The sequence below is a fragment of the Medicago sativa genome, chromosome 8 (assembly GCF_051527215.1).
Source record: "Medicago sativa cultivar Bolivia chromosome 8, Bolivia_mono, whole genome shotgun sequence".
NCBI classification, from domain to species: domain Eukaryota; kingdom Viridiplantae; phylum Streptophyta; class Magnoliopsida; order Fabales; family Fabaceae; genus Medicago; species Medicago sativa.
Genome location: NC_140756.1, coordinates 80,753,518 through 80,765,170, shown reverse-complemented (window position 1 = coordinate 80,765,170; position 11,653 = coordinate 80,753,518). Strand labels below are relative to the sequence as shown.

General features: G+C 35.5%; 1 non-coding gene across 1 annotated transcript; it reads right to left on the bottom strand.

The window, feature by feature from the left end:
• Positions 1-9,552: 9,552 nt before the first annotated feature.
• Positions 9,553-9,659, bottom strand: LOC146902114 (small nucleolar RNA R71). Its single transcript, XR_015024355.1, has one exon. It is a non-coding gene; the product is annotated as a small nucleolar RNA R71 (small nucleolar RNA).
• Positions 9,660-11,653: the final 1,994 nt, after the last annotated feature.

Below are 11,653 nucleotides of genomic sequence, written 5' to 3'. Positions count from 1 at the left end.
TCTTGCAAGCTTCATCAGGATCAAAGTGCACCCTATGCAGATATTGCTTCTTATAGAAGATTGATTGGTAGATTGATCTATCTCACCAATACAAGACTTGACATCATTTTTGCTACTCAACAACTTAGTCAGTTTCTTTCATCTCCCACTGAGAAACATTTTGCTGCTGCAACTAGAATACTCAGATACTTGAAGAAATGTCCTGGCCAAGGTTTATTATTTCCCAGATCATCATCTCTATGCCTTACAGGATACTCTGATGCTGACTGGGCAGGGTGCATTGAAACTAGAAGATCTGTATCTGGACAATGCTTCTTTCTTGGGAATTCACTCATTTCATGGAGAACTAAGAAACAATTAACAGTTTCTAGATCTTCTTCAGAAGCTGAGTATAGAGCTTTAGGAGCAGCCACTTGTGAATTGCAATGGATTCTCTATTTGCTCAGAGATTTACATGTTCACCTTCCCAAACCTCCTGTGTTGTTTTGTGACAATCAAAGTGCCTTACACATAGCTGCCAACCCAGTTTTTCATGAAAGAACAAAGCATCTTGAGATAGATTGTCATTTGGTAAGGGAGAAAATGCAAGCAGGAATCATGAAGCTGCTTCCTGTCTCTTCTAAAGATCAGTTAGCAGATTTTTTCACCAAGCCTTTGCTTCCTCAACCTTTTCACATTTTGTTGTCCAAGCTGGGAATGCTTGATATCTACCATGTCCCAGCTTGTGGGGGACTATTAGAGAATGAAAAGGAGAAGAATAAGGAAGTTACTTGATTGACAAGTAACTCAGTTTAGTTTCATTAATAATGTTTAGTTTGTATTTTAGAGGCTTTGTATGTCTATATATACCTCATGTACAAACTGATTCAAGTAATGATAATGAGAGAATTTTCATTTGATTCAATTTCATAACAATAGTCGTGCGAAAGAAGGCTTCTCAGGTGAATATTAATAATGACGTGGCTACTGATATGAAAACCCATGAGCTGATGATATAAGTGGGAAGAAGAATGGGATGGCCATGAAATATAGCAGTATTTAATTGAGCACTTTCAATTATAGGTTAGATTCTTGTTACACCGTATAGAATGATAGTGGATTATGTTATGCGTAACTTATGTTGTTGGCCAGAAAGTGCTCCAGGGTGAATCTTTCTGAATGTTTGTCATTATTAATTTTCTGTAATATAAATTAGATCTTATGATTTGCATCCCAATTATTTTAATCTTCTTGAACCATATCCCTGTCGATTTGCACAACAATCATTTTACACTATGAGCCCCAATAGTAGCAGGACTACTCGTGTTGTTCATAACTCTATTTTTGTGCCCCAATCATCATAACTTACAAAGGTTGTTTATAACTCATCTTTTCCTCTCAAGTAATTATGTCTTCAGCTTTTTGTTCTTTGAATACTATATGTTAAGGCAAAGCTGTCGATTATTTTAGTTCTTTGAATAGTTTTTTTTAAGTTTTATTTTTTGTTAATTTTACTTTCAATATACTTCGTAAGTCTTAGTTTTTTACTAACAACTTTGCTCGTTGAAAATTTGTTAAATTTATTTCTTTTAGTTTCGGATGAAGGTGTATATATTAGTTGTTGGCTCGTATTTTCGACAGACTCAATTAATACGGTCAAAGAGAGTTGACTCTTGATCTCCCAAAGAATCAAAGATGTTATTTTGAACATAATGTTGAAGATTTCGACAGAAAGCTCTTAGCGCTTTTGGATGGAGAGCAGTTTTGGTTGAAGGCCAAGTAGTTGCTGGCGAAGAGAAGGAAGTTCAAGTCCAAAATAGCGGTCTCCTTAGTGGAGACATGGGGAGTAGTTGTTAGGCTTATGTTGAGCCTAGTAATTTTTCATATGTAAAACGGATCACAAATCTCATTTACAGAATTCTAAACACTCAAATACTCAGCGACGGGAGAAACGAGTATACTTAATGTATGTAAAAATTTGGTGAACCACTCTTTATTTTAATGCAATGCAATTTACATTCCTTTAAAGTTTATGCGTTTTTAACTTTAACTCTTTTACTTGTTTTTTGCCCTTTTTATCTATCAAAAGACAGTCTTTCTTTTGCTTTTAAAGCACTTTCCTTTTATTGGTATGTATCCGGTCCCTGCCAAGGAAGATAGAGTATGAAGGCTTGCAGTCAATGACAAAGAAAGCATATATTTTCACATCCTTTTATCCCACCACAACATCGGCCATAAGAACTCCATAGGAGTTGGATTTTTCTTCCATGAAGCTAGCCATTTTCATATTGGTTGGGATCAAGTCTTCCATGTTCTTTCCCATCTTCTTTGAAGTTAGAAACGACATAACAAATAACTACACCACCATCGACGAAGACTCGGCTAAACATTTTGCCATTGATAAAAGTTATAATGAACTAAGGCTTAAGATGTTTTGCAATGTCTTGGATGGCCTTTTCAAATAACATGTCTCTGGTTTCCTTTCCTTCGGCTAAGGTGACCTAATCAGTGTCTTCAACGAAAACATAACCTTCTAATTCTCTTAGCTGAAGATTGCCTCCTCATATTCCAAAGGGATCAAGTTGATGGTGTCTATTTCTGCCATGATGATGTCGTGTCATCATCGAAAAAAATATTTAATAATGAATCTTTCTTCTATTTTGGGTAATTATTGTAACATCCTAGATTTTTTTTTGAAAATAAGTTAATAATGATCTTTACAATGTTATATGATCATCTTTTTTATAAAGAGATACTAATTTAACCTGGAGGAAAATTTTATTCATTGCAAAGCATAATAATGAAACTAGTTGAAAGTTCTCCTAGCGGAAGATAACTCATCTCCGCACTCCTAAACTTGCTAAATAATTCCAACAACAATAAAGTACCATAAAATTTTATTTTAAAATAAATGACAAAAACCCATAATGTTTTCCCCATTCGCGGTCAAGCATCAACCATCAAAATCTTGTGCATCTTCTTGTGTACCTAAATTGTTGGTGCAAGGGGTCATTATTCCTAAACCACAAAATACAACCATAAAAGATAAAAATTCACATACCAATAAAAAGATATAAAAGTAAGACCTCATGTTATGCAAATGATACATGATATGCAACTAGACCATGATCTGGATATCGCCCCAATTGGCACAACAATGAATTGTCCTGATTGGCAAAATAGTTTTAATCGCCCTGATTGGCAAAATAGGCAAAATAGTTTTGATCGCCCTTCTTAGCAAAAAAGTTTTGATCGCCCTATTTGGCATATGCATATGAATCGCCCTATTTGACACATGAATATGACTCGCCCCATTTGACATCTAAATACACACAACCGTATGTTATAAGTCATGCACTCTTCTGTAATTTATGCTAACTGGTATAACCTAAGTGCTTCAACTCACGACACAGCATGCACTGACATGACAGAGACATACCACTACAGGTTACAAGTTTATAAAATAACTAGATTGATATCCGTGCTCCGCCCGGGCAATATAAACTTGAAATAAGTAATTAAAAGTATAATACAATATATTATAGTTATAGGTATATAACATAAGTATGAGATGAATAAAAAATATAAATAAGCTACCGAAAAAAAATAGAATAAGCCAATAATTTGAAATTCAAACATGTATGCTTTAGGCGGGAATAATTGGTCAAGGCAAAAAACAATTATTAAGCATTTAATGACAGAAAATTTGGAGCCAAAACAATTAGGGCAAACATGTAGCAAAACTTGGGTGAAGATCCTCTCCATTTAGAAAATAAATGGAAGTATGCAATTTGGAGAGAGATAGACACATAAAATAGGTAGTGGGTCCTACCATAAAGTGGGTCCCACCATGATTAATTACTTTTGACTTTTTTATGTGTCTTTATCTTTCCAAATGGTAGAAATGGAGAGGATAATAAATGGAGAGGATCTTCACCCGCAAAACTTATAGGATTAAGGAATAAGAGATGCATGCTTTAGGCGGGAATAATTGGTCAAGGCAAAACACAATTATTAAGCATTTAATGACAGAAAGTTTGGAGCCAAAACAATTAGGGGCAAACATGTAGCAAAACTTATAGGATTAAGGAACAAGAGATCAACATCTTCCTATATTAGATAACTAATACATACAATTTCTTGCACATGAACTCCTCGTGTTTATAGATATATTAATTTTCTATTTATTAATTTTCTATACCCTATGACATCATGACAGCAAGTTCAGTTCCTACAGTCCTAAGAGCACCTCCAGCGGCATTATTTTGATGCTGTCCGCCGGCTGGAGTGTCAAATTGTTGGTGATTTTGCAAATTCAACCATTGGGGTCCGCCATGCTGTAGTCATGGTTGCTTCAGAAGATAACCAAAGCTATGGGTTACTTTGATTAAAAAAATACTATTGTTGTACTTCTGTTTTAAATGGCTTATAGTTATATACGCATGTTTTTTTTTTTATTTTATATTTTGACCAGCATATGTTAGTTTTTTTTTTTTTTTTAGGGAATCATATGTTAATTTATTTGACAACATATCTTACTTTTTTTCTGAAAAAAAAAGGACGTATATATGCAGCATATGTTTATTTATTTTGCCATTTTTTTATAACTTTGAAAATTCCTTTATTGTTATAAGAAATTAAGTTTAATTTTTTTAATTGTTTTTTCATATCAATATCAATTAAAAATACTGAAAATAATATTTTGACTTGTAACAAAATTAAATATAAATAAAATATTAATATCTAAAGTAAAGTTGTGGGACCCAATATGTGTTTTTCAAAGTTCACCATTGGAGTTAAAAATGAGTGAGTTGCTTCAGTATGACGTGTCATAACAGGGCCCACAAAATAACCAAAAAAATGGATCACCATTGGAGGTGCTCTAATACAATTAATAGTACGCTACTTTTATAATATTTTTAGACTATCTATATCAGAAGTAAATTATAAGGAGTCACTAAGTTGTAGAAATATAAGAGTACTATCACATATTTTTCTGTTCGTATTAGCTACTGGAAGTTTGGCACTGATATACTTGTATTTTAACTAGCTACTAGCATGTCGTGAAACAATCTCTAAAAAGGGATCAAAATACTTCTAGTTCTATGCTTTTCACTCTTATTTATTAACTAGCATATTATAAGACTAATCTTTATATGAATATCAAATACAGTGAAAGAGTTCGATGTATATTAATCTGCTATCCTAGCTTCCATCATTCCTATGGGTAGCTTACATATATATGTGTATTCCCTGCACTCATTTTCACAAGCATCACTACAATCAACTAAGATGCCACTACAATCGGTTTAATTCTTTTATTTCCACTACTGTCAACTATATTAATTTGATTAGTTCTTTTAGCTACACAGTATCAATTAGCTAGGTTAATTTGTTTTAATACGGTAAATTTAGTATTACTATCATAATTTTTAAACCACTAATAATCTAATACAGGGAACTATGAGACTCTTTCACATTTAGAATTACTTTCTTTCTTTTTACCCGTATTGAACTTCCATCTCTTAATATGACAAGGTTCTACTACCGACCTACCCCATGAATCTATGACCTACATGATTGTACGGAATAATGCCCTTCCCTTGAAATGAATTCCTTTCGACGACAACACTCTTGGATATTCTGCGGACCAGACACACGAACAAGGGTTTCAAGTTTTCTTCAACAAAGAGGATGTAGTATTAGAACAGAATGAAAGGGTTTAAAGAAAGACAATGGAATAGACCTTACCTCAAGGAAAAGAATTGTACTAGTATGAAGTGTTGGTTATGAGAAGTGCTCTCTGGTTTTCTTCCGTGTATCTGCTGCAGTTTGAATGTGAGTGTGAGGTGTGTGCTTGTACTGAGAATCTGATTTATACAAGTGGAGGTTGAGAAAATGAAGGAAGGGAGTGAAAAGCGTGGGACTAACTTGGTTTGTTTAAGTGTTAGTGATGAAAGTAAGTTGTTTCTTCCTCCAATCTAATAACTACACGTACAAAAAGATATGGGTGAAAGTAGTGGTTTTCTCCTATTATTTTGGGAACTAGGCGTATAGGAAAAGGATTGGTATACTCCTAAGACTAAGTCATGCAACATGCACACACACCACCCCGTCTATTCTTTCTCTTATATCTTGTTTATTTATTTTTCTTCAACGTGTATAATCTTTTCTTCCCTTCCACTTTATTTTCTTTTCCTTCCGTATCATAATTTACCAACAACATTACACACATTTATATCTAATATATGATAACAGATACTCTTAATATTTTAATAATAATGATCTACACTATCATATTACTGTTTCAAATAATATAGATAACTTAATAAGCAATAACAAGGATATAATTCACCAAATCAAGGACATTAGAAATTATATTATTATAGTCACACCAATTTAACAAATCAAGCATATAACGAGACAAATAAATAAAATAAATTAAACTAAAGGTTCTAATTTATTTAATAAAAAAAAAGGTGTGTTACAATTATCATATTCTTCATCACCCCACTTCAGAAATTCAACCAGTGCAACTATATTTTTGTACTTGTCTATCTTTAGAGAGGTTGGTAAATGAAGGGTATCCTTGCTTTATAGTTCTAGCTCATGAGTGTCTAACTCTAGGATATTAGAGATATCATCAGCAGGTGGTGTCCGGCTTATAAAGGGCCATGTTTTCTTCAGTGGTTGGATCTTCAATCTTAGTATGATGAAATGTCACGTCGAGAGCTTCCAATACCTTGGAAGATGATATTTCTTTCGTGTTGTACCTTTACTATTAGCTGTAGAGTTTGTTTCTTCTTTTGTAAGGATCTTCTCTAGTGCCTTCTCTTCTGAGTTCTAGTGAGATCCATCATGTTTCCGTGTTGTATATATGGCCTTCCGATTTACCGTTCATATAGAAGGTTTTTTCGATGGGCCACCACTTCTCATGGTCAATAACTACAAATAAAAATGTTTTTAAAAACATTGTCACAAGCCAAAAATAATTGTTAAAAAGATGTGCTAAGAACACTTTTTTTAACAATCTCTCAAGTACTCACTCAATTGTAGAAGAGGAATGAAAGGAAAGGTACGTTGTATACAACCTAGTTGTTAATGAAAGGAATTACGATTATTATTCAATCATATTTTTTAATAAAAGATAACAAAATTGATTTAAATGAAATAAAAGCATGGGCCAATGCAGCTTGTAGCCCGAATTGGGCTGAGTAACTATTTCATCGATTTTGTTTTTATTTTATTTTAGACTTTTACTTTTTCCACTCTATGGCCTTCTCACGCGCCCTGCACAAGTGACTAAAATACCCTTCTGGATTATGAAATCCGGAATCACCAATCATCTGTCCGGAAAATATTTTCTGGACACAAGAAGTATAAAAACAACTTCACCCCCTATTTTTACAGTTTTACAGTTTCACTTTCACCACTCTCTCTCTCTCTCTCTCTCTCTCTCTCTCTCTCTCTCTCTCTCTCTCTCTCTCTCTCTTCTCTCTCTCTCTCTCTCTCTCTCTCTCTCTCTCTCTCTACATTATCCCAAAATCCGTAAACCACAAAACTTCATCAAATTTGGACTTTTCATGCTCAAAAGGATCGCATTTCAACCTTTGTCAAGCATCATGGAAGGTTAGTTCGATTTCTTTACACATGCATAGTTAATTTGTCCCTTTTTTTTTAAATTATGCACTGAAGCAATCCGGATTTCGTTTTTCGGACTAGGTTGTTGCATTCCGGAAATTGAAATATGGAAATACCCAGGATGTTTTTTCCTTCTTTTTCGTGCTGTTTGATTACCCTAATGATAAGTCATATTTGTTAGCTTTTTATGCATTTATTTAGTCATATTTTAAATAGATTTAGTTAGATTTTATTTGCTTTTATTTATTTTCAAGAGCTATTTTACTTCAAACATCAATATTATACTTCAGGAACAAATATTTGATGATACAAGCCTTGGAGCTAAAGAAAGGGGATTTGGAGCTAAAAAATAGGAGATTCTGAAGATTTGGTGCCTAAAAATATGGCACACATTGAAGCATAATTCCTCCCACGAAACAGAATTGTGCGCACGGCCAGCATCTCCAGGGCGCACGGCCGTGCGCGATCTTCAACCCTCTTTTGCTACTTTTTCTCCAAGTTTGCAGCTTATAACGCAGCCTGCTTTGACCTAAAAGCCCGTGGATCTTCGGAGAATATTCTTTTGTTATATTTCTTAGGGCTTAAGTCATTAGTAAGCTATAAATAGAGAAGTCGTCACTCATTGTAAATCATCTTTTGTTCTTGAGTTGTATTGTGACAGAGTATTGCTCTTAATAAAAGTTCTTTCTTTTATTTCTTTTGTCTTCTTGTTTCTTTATGTTCTTTTATTATTCATCCATTGAAACCTTAGCCATGAGTGAGTAATCTCCCTTGACCTTGGGATTGTTGGGAGAGTCTTATGGCTTGATCCGACAATCCTAATCTGAAACTCTAGTTTATATGTAACCCTAAATCTCTTATCTAAATTCACCGTTCTTAATAACGAATTAACAAGTACCAAACTTTGGATGCGAACGTGGAGAGTTAATACTTGTTAATTCGTTATCCCAATTATCAAAGCGATGAATCGAACGATGAAGTTTTGATAATCGATCAAATGAATTTAGACAAGGATTGCGAAGCATGAGAATAGCCTAGTGAACCTTGGGGCCTTTAAAATCTCGCACAATCAAGGATCTTAATAGGGGTTAACCATGAGAATAGGCGTAACCGCTTGAGAGACACACTCCCTGAGACCGAGAGGAGATGGGATAGACTTTAAAGAGATTCGCCCTTAGAGATTAGGTATAGCATAAACCAAGGATTAGGATTAGGATGTTAGGTCAGCCATAGGATGAACCAATGATCCCGAGGTTGCCTTTTATTAATTGTTTTAAACCGTCGTTTAGAATTCCTTAAACCCTAAATCGATTTTCCCTAACCATTATTATTTTTAGTCGAAATTTAACTAACTCCCTATGGATTCGATACTCTTTATTACTACAGCGGTAAACCGTGCACTTGCGGATTTACAGCATCAAGTTTTTGGCGCCGTTGCCGGGGAGTTGACCAAATTTCGATTAACTTTGGTAACGGTTAGGTCTTTTTATTTTTACTTTTCTTTTCTTTTCTTCTCTTTTTTGATTTCCCTTTGATTGCCTTTGACTTCTTGGTCACACAAAGCCATGGCTGACAATCGTACTCTCAAAGAGTACGCAACTCCCTCAATGGAGGAGCCGGCAGCTATCATAGTGTACCCGACCGTCGAGGCAAACAATTTCGAGATCAAGCCTGCACTTTTAAACCTTGTGCAGCAAAACCAATTTTTGGGATCCCCCGCTGAGGATCCCAATTTACACATCTTCACCTTCTTAAGGCTTAGCGGAACCATAAAAGCCAACCAAGAGGCTGTTAGGCTTCATCTCTTCCCTTTTCTCTCTTAGAGATAGAGCGAGTGCCTGGTTCCACTCCTTAGAAAAGGGTTCCATCACATCATGGGACCAAATGAGGCAAGCTTTCCTTGCCTGATTCTTTCCCCCTTCCAAAACCGCAAAACTAAGGGACCAAATCACTAGGTTCAACCAAAAGGATGGGGAGTCTTTGTACGAAGCATGGAAACGCTTTAAGGAGATGTTGAGAGTTTGTCCTCACCACGGTATAGAGCAGTGACTCGTAATTCACACCTTTTACAATGGTCTTTTGTATAACACCAAATTAACCGTTGATGCAGCTGCAAGGGGAGCAATCATGAATAAAAATTATACTGTTGCCTACGCGCTGATAGAAGACATGGCCCAAAATCACTACCAATGGACAAACGAAAGGGCCAACACTGCTGGAGCATCATCAAGGAAGGAAACATGTATGTATGAAGTCTCTTCCTATGATGATTTGGCTGCTAAGGTAGATGCACTAACTCTTAAACTTGACAAAATGTATGTAAGTGATATCACACTTTCTCCGTCTTGTGAATTATGTGGTATAACAGGTCATACTGGTGATGAGTGTCAGCTTGGAGGTGTTGCTTTGACCCCGGAACAACTAAACTATGCACAATACCAAGGTATTAGGCAAGGGCAAAACTTTTACAATACAAACTCTTTCGGGCAACAAGCAACGCCACCTGGCTATGGAAACAATCAGAGGACGGCTCAGAAATCTAAGTTGGAGCTCTTATTAGAAAACTTTGTCTTGGGGCAAGAAAAACAAAACCAAGAACTAAAGCATCAAACTAGATTTCTAAACGAGTCTCTCTCCAAACTCGACTCTAAGGTAGACTCCCTTGCCACACACAATAAGATGTTGGAGACTCAAATCTCCCAAGTGGCACAACAAGTCTCCTCCACCTCTCAAAACCCTGGGACCTTTCCAGGATAACCAGAGACCAATCCCAAAGCTCATGCTAACGCCATAACCATTGTGGATGATGACTGGTTGGAAGGTCATGTCTCAGGCATCTATACCGTTGAAAGTAAGGTAGCTAGTGAAGTTAGGGTAGGAAGTGGAAACGCTAGGTCTCTCAAACCTAATGAAGGCAAAAGCCCCTCCTCACAGGGGCTAGCCAAGTCTAGTATGAAAGCACAACTTAAAAGGTTTGTTGAGATAATGAGAAAGATATGTGCTAACCTCCCCTTTGTTGAAGCCAATATTCTTAGTTAGGATGAGTTAATTTTTTGCTTATAAGTTATAATCAATGCCTGCTGAAGAGAGAATCAGTTTGGAAAGGGTGCCAAACCATGCTAATGTAGCAGCTTCCTCATATTTAGCAGTTGTATCGTAAACTGAAATTAGAAGATTCGTTGAGGACTGTATCCTGTTATTTGCAATGAAGAACTGATAATTTTTGGCAATATGTTCATAGATGATTTATTTCACCATGACCCTTTAAATGCTTTCACCAATGATTCTGTTAGTGTTATTCCCATATATGTTGTGCGTCCTTAACTTTCCACACTAGACAAGAAGAATGAGAACAAAATAGTCAATGTTGAAGACTTTCTACTAGCTGAAGCTGCTGCTAAGGCTATTGAACACTCCATGTGAGCTACTATCCTTTGTTGACAGTTTATACTTTTTCTATTGGTGTTCAAATGATTCATTTAGATTTCACACATGAGTTTTCTTTCCTTCCCTTTTTTCCAAGGATCTATATGCTGCCTATGTCCTAGGAAACTTAAGGAAGTGACTTCTTTGGACACCGGTTAGCAGCAAATTGCAGACACATATCAAGTATATTTGTAAATGTCTATGAAGATCATCGCTTTGATTTGTTTAAATGACTGTAAGTTTTAAATGTGGTTTGGATTTAGTAATCCAACCTTCGTCTTTTTATTTTTACAGCATAAATTACCATCACTCAGGTGCAAATAAAACTTGGTATGGTGTGCCTAGCTCTGCAGCCTCTCAATTTGAAAAGACTGTCATGAATCATGTGTATTGCAACAAAGTCTTAATAGAACATGGAGAGAATGGTGCATTCCAATTTCTTGCACAAAAAACAACCATGTTCTCTCCTTTAGAGCAACCGTATAATGTCTTAATAAGCATTGCTTCTTTACAAAGAAGTTCCTCATATCATATGGAATTATACGAAACATTTTGAGATGTGAATAACATTGGCTAGCTGCAGCCCCAAGTGGAAACCTATCACATG